A 6,768-nucleotide genomic window follows, 5' to 3' on the forward strand; every position below is an offset into this window, starting at 1 on the left:
AGCTTCGGGCCCAGGCAGCTGAAGGCACGGCCGCCAGTGGTGGAGCGATTAAAATTGGGGATGCGCAAGAGGCCAGAATTGGAGGAGCGCAGAGATCTCGGAGGGTTGTAGGGCTGGAGGAGGTTACAGAGATAGGGAGGGAGGCGAGGCCATGAAGGGATTTGAAAACAAGGATGAGAACATAGGAACAGGAGGAGGCCATTCAGCCCCTTGTGCCTGATCCGCCATTCGATAACATCATGGCTGATCTGTGATCTGACTCCATATACCTGCCTTTGGCCCATATCCCTTAATACCTTTGGTTGCCAAAAAGCTATCTATCTCAGATTTAAATTTAGCAATTGAGCTAATATCAATTGCCGTTTGCGGAAGAGAGCTCCAAACCTCTACCACCCTTTGTGTGTAGAAATGTTTTCTAATCTCACTCCTGAAAGGTCTGGCTCTAATTTTTAGACTGTGCCCCCTACTCCTAGAATCCCCAACCAGCAGAAATAGTTTCTCTCTATCCACCCTATCCGTTCCCCTTAATATCTTATAAACTTCGACCAGATCACCCCTTAACCTTCTAAACTCCAGAGAATACAACCCCTATTTGTGTAATCTCTCCTCGTAACTTAACCCTTGAAGTCCGGGTATCATTCTAGTAAACCTACGCTGCACTCCCTCCAAGGCCAATATGTCCTTCCGAAGGTGCGGTGCCCAGAACTGCTCACAGTACTCCAGGTGCGGTCTAACCAGGGTTTTGTATTTTAAAATTTTAAAATTGAGACATTGCCTGACCGTGAGCCACTGTAGGTCAGCGAGCACAGGGGTGATGGGTGAACGGGACGTGGTGCAAGTTAGGATAGGATACGGGGGCAGCAGAGTTTTGGATAAGCTCAAGTTTATGGAGCAAGAACCTCTTCCTCAGTGGACGTTTTTACTGTGACACTGATACTATCACAGCCTGTTGATGGTTGTGATAATTAATCTTCCCAGTTGTCCAACTGATTTTAATGGCTTACATGCTTTCGTTTGGAAAAGAGTCGACTTGTGCTGATCTCATTACGTATTCAAGATTATGAACAGAATTAACAAAACTGATCCACACAAATCGTTTATCATGGTGAAGAGTTTAAGTACCAGGGGACATGTTGAAAATCAGGAAATTAGGAGTAAGAAGGGAATTCAGGCAGAACTTTTTCATCCAAGGGGTGATCGAGTTGTGGAATAATTTACTGGGGAAGAACATTGGAGCAGATAGTTTCAATGGGGTTAAGAGACAATTAAGAGGGGATTTTAACTCCCTCTATCCAGCAGAAACCAGGCAGAGTGGGAGTGAAACTCTGACCAGTGAAACCTGCTGGACACTCAGTGGAGGCTCCAGCAGGTTAGTAACAAAACTTTCCTTTCAGGGAACATGATGTGCAGGAGTGCTTCTCTGGGCCCCACAGGAAAAGTTTGGGCCTCTGCCTCTGATGGGACAGTATAGGAGGAGCTTTACTCTGTATATAACCCGTTGTCTTTCCTGACCTGACCTGGATTAATGCTGACACTGTCTGAAATTAAAAGTGTTCTGATTCCAGCATTGACGTTCTTTGTCTTTGATAAACCAAGAAAAAGTTGAAAATAATGAGTTGAAATTTGGACTTTATGTTCTGTGGAAATGAATGAGCCTCTATATCGATGATGTGGGTGTGATCCACTGGCCACACATTTATTATCCAGTGCTCTGCAGACTCTAGCCTCTATTTTGAAAAACATCTCACAGAAATGGGGCTCCAACTCATTTTCCCGTGGACCCTTCTAGTTTATGAGTCAGACAGTCCCAAAACCCAACAGTCTCACTCTCAGTGCCAGACACACCAGTTTCGGCCGTCACTCCCACGCACCCCACCAGCCACATTCATTGCCATGCTGCTCGAAAACCTGATGCACCAACGCAACAGAATCTTTCTGCATCGAAACTGCAGTGCACGCAGCTAACACCCAGGGGTCACTCACCCTCTGCAAATGGAGCAAGAGTACAGGTCGAGGACTGATTCCCCGAACACTACGAATTAGGAAATATTCTATCATCTGTATATTCCTCTAACTCCACTGTACATTGTTGAACAATAAAAGCCATCAGTACACTTCCTTCATGGCTCATCGACTTTGCCCAGTGAGCAGCTGAGACGTGGAGCAGGGACATTTGCTCCCTGGTCTAAGCTGAGTTAGTCGGGGTGCTATAGTTGGCCTCAGTGCCTCAGGGTTAGGGACCCTGAGTATCAGTCAGGGTTCTGCTCCTGATCACTACCCAGTGACCCCTGCTGGAAAGTGGATGAGGTTTGGCTGCCATCTCCCACAATGTGGAATGACCTGCCGATACTCACCATGCAGCTTCACTACTCGTCCGATGGCTTCTTTAGCTGGATACTGGAGAGCAATTCATGCTAGTGGAACCCAGCACCTATAGAAGAGATGGGGAGAAGAAGGTCTGCTCTGCAAGGACACTGCCCCTTTAAATACTGCCAGACAAACTGGAGAGAAAGTGCTGGAAGATGTGCTGGTTCCACACAGTGTGTTTATTAATCACTAATTGCACCACACTTGATATTCTCAAGAAACAGCTGGCACTGAACGGTATCTCTTCATTTGCGCCTTTATTTAATCAGGTTGGTGTGTGTGAATGATACATCGCCCGATCAGATCGCCAGCTCCTGCCTGTCACTCAAACGCCGTGGGAAGATAAATGACAGTATGTTAAATTCCACTTAATGACAAATGTTACAAATTTCCTCCAACACAGATTTGCTGTGGTTAGTGAGTCGAGTGGAATCAGATAATTACATAATGATAACAGAGGAATTGCATATCGTAATGACACTATTTGTCTTTCCAGAACTTTCTCTGACTATCCAAGTTTGTGGGAGATGATACTGAATTTGATGAACTCTCCATGTCAGAGTGGGGAACAAAACAAGTCGCTGGCTCAATGGGTGAATGCACCACTCAGGGAGGCACAAGCTGCAATCAGCAGCAAGGACCCACGTTTCACCTTTGCTCTCTGCTGTGTTAGCTGATCTCAGTTGGGGCGACAGGAGAGGCCCTACAAACTGGCCCTAAGCAAAGCAGATGAAACATCAGCCAGGGTTCCTGCTCCTCATCACTATGAGGTACTTCCTTCTAGAAGGTGCATGTACTTAGATGAATGAAAGAATGAACAAACTTGCATTTATATAGCGCCTTTCACAACCTCAGGATGTCCCACAGCACTTTACAGCCAATGAAGTATTTTTGAAGTGCACTCACTGTTGTAATGTAGCAAACACGGCAGCTAATTTGTGCACAGCAAGGTCCCACAAACGGCAATGAGATAATGACCAGATAATCTGTTTTCGTGATGTTAGTTGAGGGATAAATGTTGGCCAGGTCACCAGGGAGAACTCCCCTGCTCTTCTTCAAAATAGTGGCCATGGGATCTTTTCCATCCACCTGAAAGGGCAAATGGGGCCTCGGTTTAACATCTCATCTCAAAGACGGCACTTCCAACAATGCAGCACTCCCTCAGTGCTGCACTGAGGACAAGATCAGGCTTACCTGTGATGCCCTCCCACTTGGACAAGGTACCAGAGAGGACAGGAGCATTGAAGATTCTGATCAATTTTTGCAGTGGCTTTTCTCACTCCAGGACTTTTTGCCTCTACAGTCCAGACAGAAGATGATGAACATTTGGGATCTGGTTATAAAATACCAACAGATCCCAAGTGGAATCATTTGAGAGATGATCTTTGCTCGTTTCACATAAAAACAGAGGTTTGTGTCAAGGCAGTAATGAGAAACTTTAGAACTCAGTCAAGTCCATATTTACCTTCATGTTGAAGAGACAGTAATTTTAGTGAGTGTCATTGGCTGGAAATTATTTATCACTGGGGGCAGGAGGCCTTTCAACTTGCAGTTCAATGCTCAGCCAATAAAGAGCAGATATGATTGAGTGGTACTGTATTACAGCTGCCTGTGTCTCTACACCCAGCACAACCACCCACAGCTGATAAGAGCTAAACAAGAATGGCCCCGACACTAGAGCTAGAGTTAAACGAGGAGGGTCTCCACTCCAGAGTTAAACAAGGACGGTCCCTATACCAGAGCTAAACGAGGAGGGTCTCCACACCAGAGTTAAACAAGGACGGTCCCTATACCAGAGTTAAACGAGGACGGTCTCCACACCAGAGTTAAACAAGGATGGTCCCCACACCAGAGTTAAACGAGGACGGTCCCGAAACCAGAGTTCAACAAGGACGGTCCCTTTACCAGAGTTAAACGAGGACGGTCCCCACACCAGAGTTAAACGTGGACAGTCTCCACACCAGAGTTAAACGTGGACAGTCCCCACACCAGAGTTAAATGAGGATGGGTCTCCACACCAGAGTTAAATGAGGATGGTCCCTATACCAGAGTTAAACGAGGACGGTCTCCACACCAGAGTTAAACAAGGACAGTCTCCACACCAGAGTTAAACGAGGACGGTCCCTATACCAGAGTTAAACGAGGACGGTCTCCACACCAGAGTTAAACGAGGACGGTCCCCACAGCAGAGTTAAATGAGGACAGTCCCTACACCAGAGTTAAATGAGGACGGTCCCCACACCAGAGTTAAATGAGGACAGTCCCTACACCAGAGTTAAATGAGGACGGTCCCCACACCAGAGTTAAATGAGGACAGTCCCTACACCAGAGTTAAACGAGGACAGTCTCCACACCAGAGTTAAACGAGGACGGTCCCCACAGCAGAGTTAAATGAGGACGGTCCCCACACCAGAGTTAAACGAGGACGGTCCCCACAGCAGAGTTAAATGAGGACGGTCCCCACACCAGAGTTAAATGAGGACGGTCCCTATACCAGAGTTAAACGAGGACGGTCTCCACACCAGAGTTAAACAAGGACAGTCCCCACACCAGAGTTAAACGAGGACGGTCCCTATACCAGAGTTAAACGAGGACGGTCTCCACACCAGAGTTAAACGAGGACGGTCCCCACAGCAGAGTTAAATGAGGACAGTCCCTACACCAGAGTTAAATGAGGACGGTCCCCACACCAGAGTTAAATGAGGACAGTCCCTACACCAGAGTTAAATGAGGACGGTCCCCACACCAGAGTTAAATGAGGACAGTCCCTACACCAGAGTTAAACGAGGACAGTCTCCACACCAGAGTTAAACGAGGACGGTCCCCACAGCAGAGTTAAATGAGGACGGTCCCCACACCAGAGTTAAACGAGGACGGTCCCCACAGCAGAGTTAAATGAGGACGGTCCCCACACCAGAGTTAAACGAGGACGGTCCCCACACCAGAGTTAAATGAGGACGGTCCCCACACCAGAGTTAAACGAGGACGGTCTCCACACCACCCACCACTCCCCCTCTCCCGCCCCCCCCACCCCCCCACCCCGCCCCCAGCTCTGCAGTCTGGGAAAAAACTAGTGACAGCCAGGGCTGGAGTTTCACATCACAACTGGAGGTGGAAAGTGAGCCATTCAATTCCTACACTGGTGAGCTGCTTTGAACAGAGGATCACACCAATTTCATTTCCTCTCTTTTGTTTTCCGGATGGCACTGATTCCTGCTGGTGTGCTGGTTCTATGAACACCAGGCACCTCTCAGTGTCTTAGCCAAGCACCATTCTTCATGTTGGAGCGAGACAATGAGTGTCAGCAGGCTATTCTCCTCTGGTGGGCAGCACACATGACCCTTACCCTGTACTTCCCTGATATCCACACCTGCATTTTCCAGCAAGGAGCAGCTTCCTTGTTAGTCGACCATGTAGTTCATGCTATGTAAACAGTCTTTGAAATTAATGTTCCGACATACAATTTTTGGATTGCTATTTTCTTGGAGAAGTAGAAACTCTGGTTGGTTTTTGTTCAGTCTCACCCGGGGGCGCTGAGTCCAATTGTAGAGGCCCCTGGATCAAGACAGATGGAAGGTTGAGCCTGGGATCTTCCTGATCTTCACGATTCACTGGATAAACTCACTGAGCTACCAGGGGACCTGGAACTGTCCATTTTGTCACAAACAGTGCAGCATGACAGCAGTGAGCAGCTCCTGAGTCTCAGCAGAGGACTGAACGCAAGTTATCCCAGCTTTGTGATAAATGCATGGGATTCGCTGCTTTCTTTCCTGTTGGAATTGTCTTGATTCACCTGTTCCCACCACCCACCCACCAACCCCCCTGCCCTCCCCACCCCCCCCACCCCAGTCTGTGTTATTCCATCCTGGTCACAGTCATGCATCCTCCCTTCAGCTGGGAATGGACTGCAGGCTCCTCAGGGAGTGGGAGGATGCAAGGCTTGATCTCTGCGCAGCCTGTTTGTCAAGGTGACGAGTGATGATAGTCAGGGATGAGCGACCCTTTGTACTTTACTTAAAGCACCAAGTCTTTTGGTGGCATCATTCCAAGTTTTTTTTTTAACACTGTAAGCAGGTTATTTACCTTAATGAATAATATTTCCCGGACTTTTTTTTTTAATCTGTCTTTCTGCAGTTTCTTCACATCTTCGTACACTGTCCTCATTCCCAAATTGAGAATTCCCCTTCTTGCATTGCAAAGGTAAAACCAATGGAGGAGGAGGATTTTTTTTTTTTGTCATGGGTTATGGCCCCCTCTCTTCCCTGCTACACTTCCCACAATTGCCCCTACTGTCCCTCCCACTCTATCTGTGGTTACGCCGTTGTGGCACGGTTTGCGATCTGTGAATGGGATTGGTGAATCTGAGTATAACTGATCATCTGTTTCCCAAGTCAGCGTCTG

This window comes from Heptranchias perlo, chromosome 20 (genome assembly GCF_035084215.1).
Source record: "Heptranchias perlo isolate sHepPer1 chromosome 20, sHepPer1.hap1, whole genome shotgun sequence".
NCBI lineage: Eukaryota > Metazoa > Chordata > Chondrichthyes > Hexanchiformes > Hexanchidae > Heptranchias > Heptranchias perlo.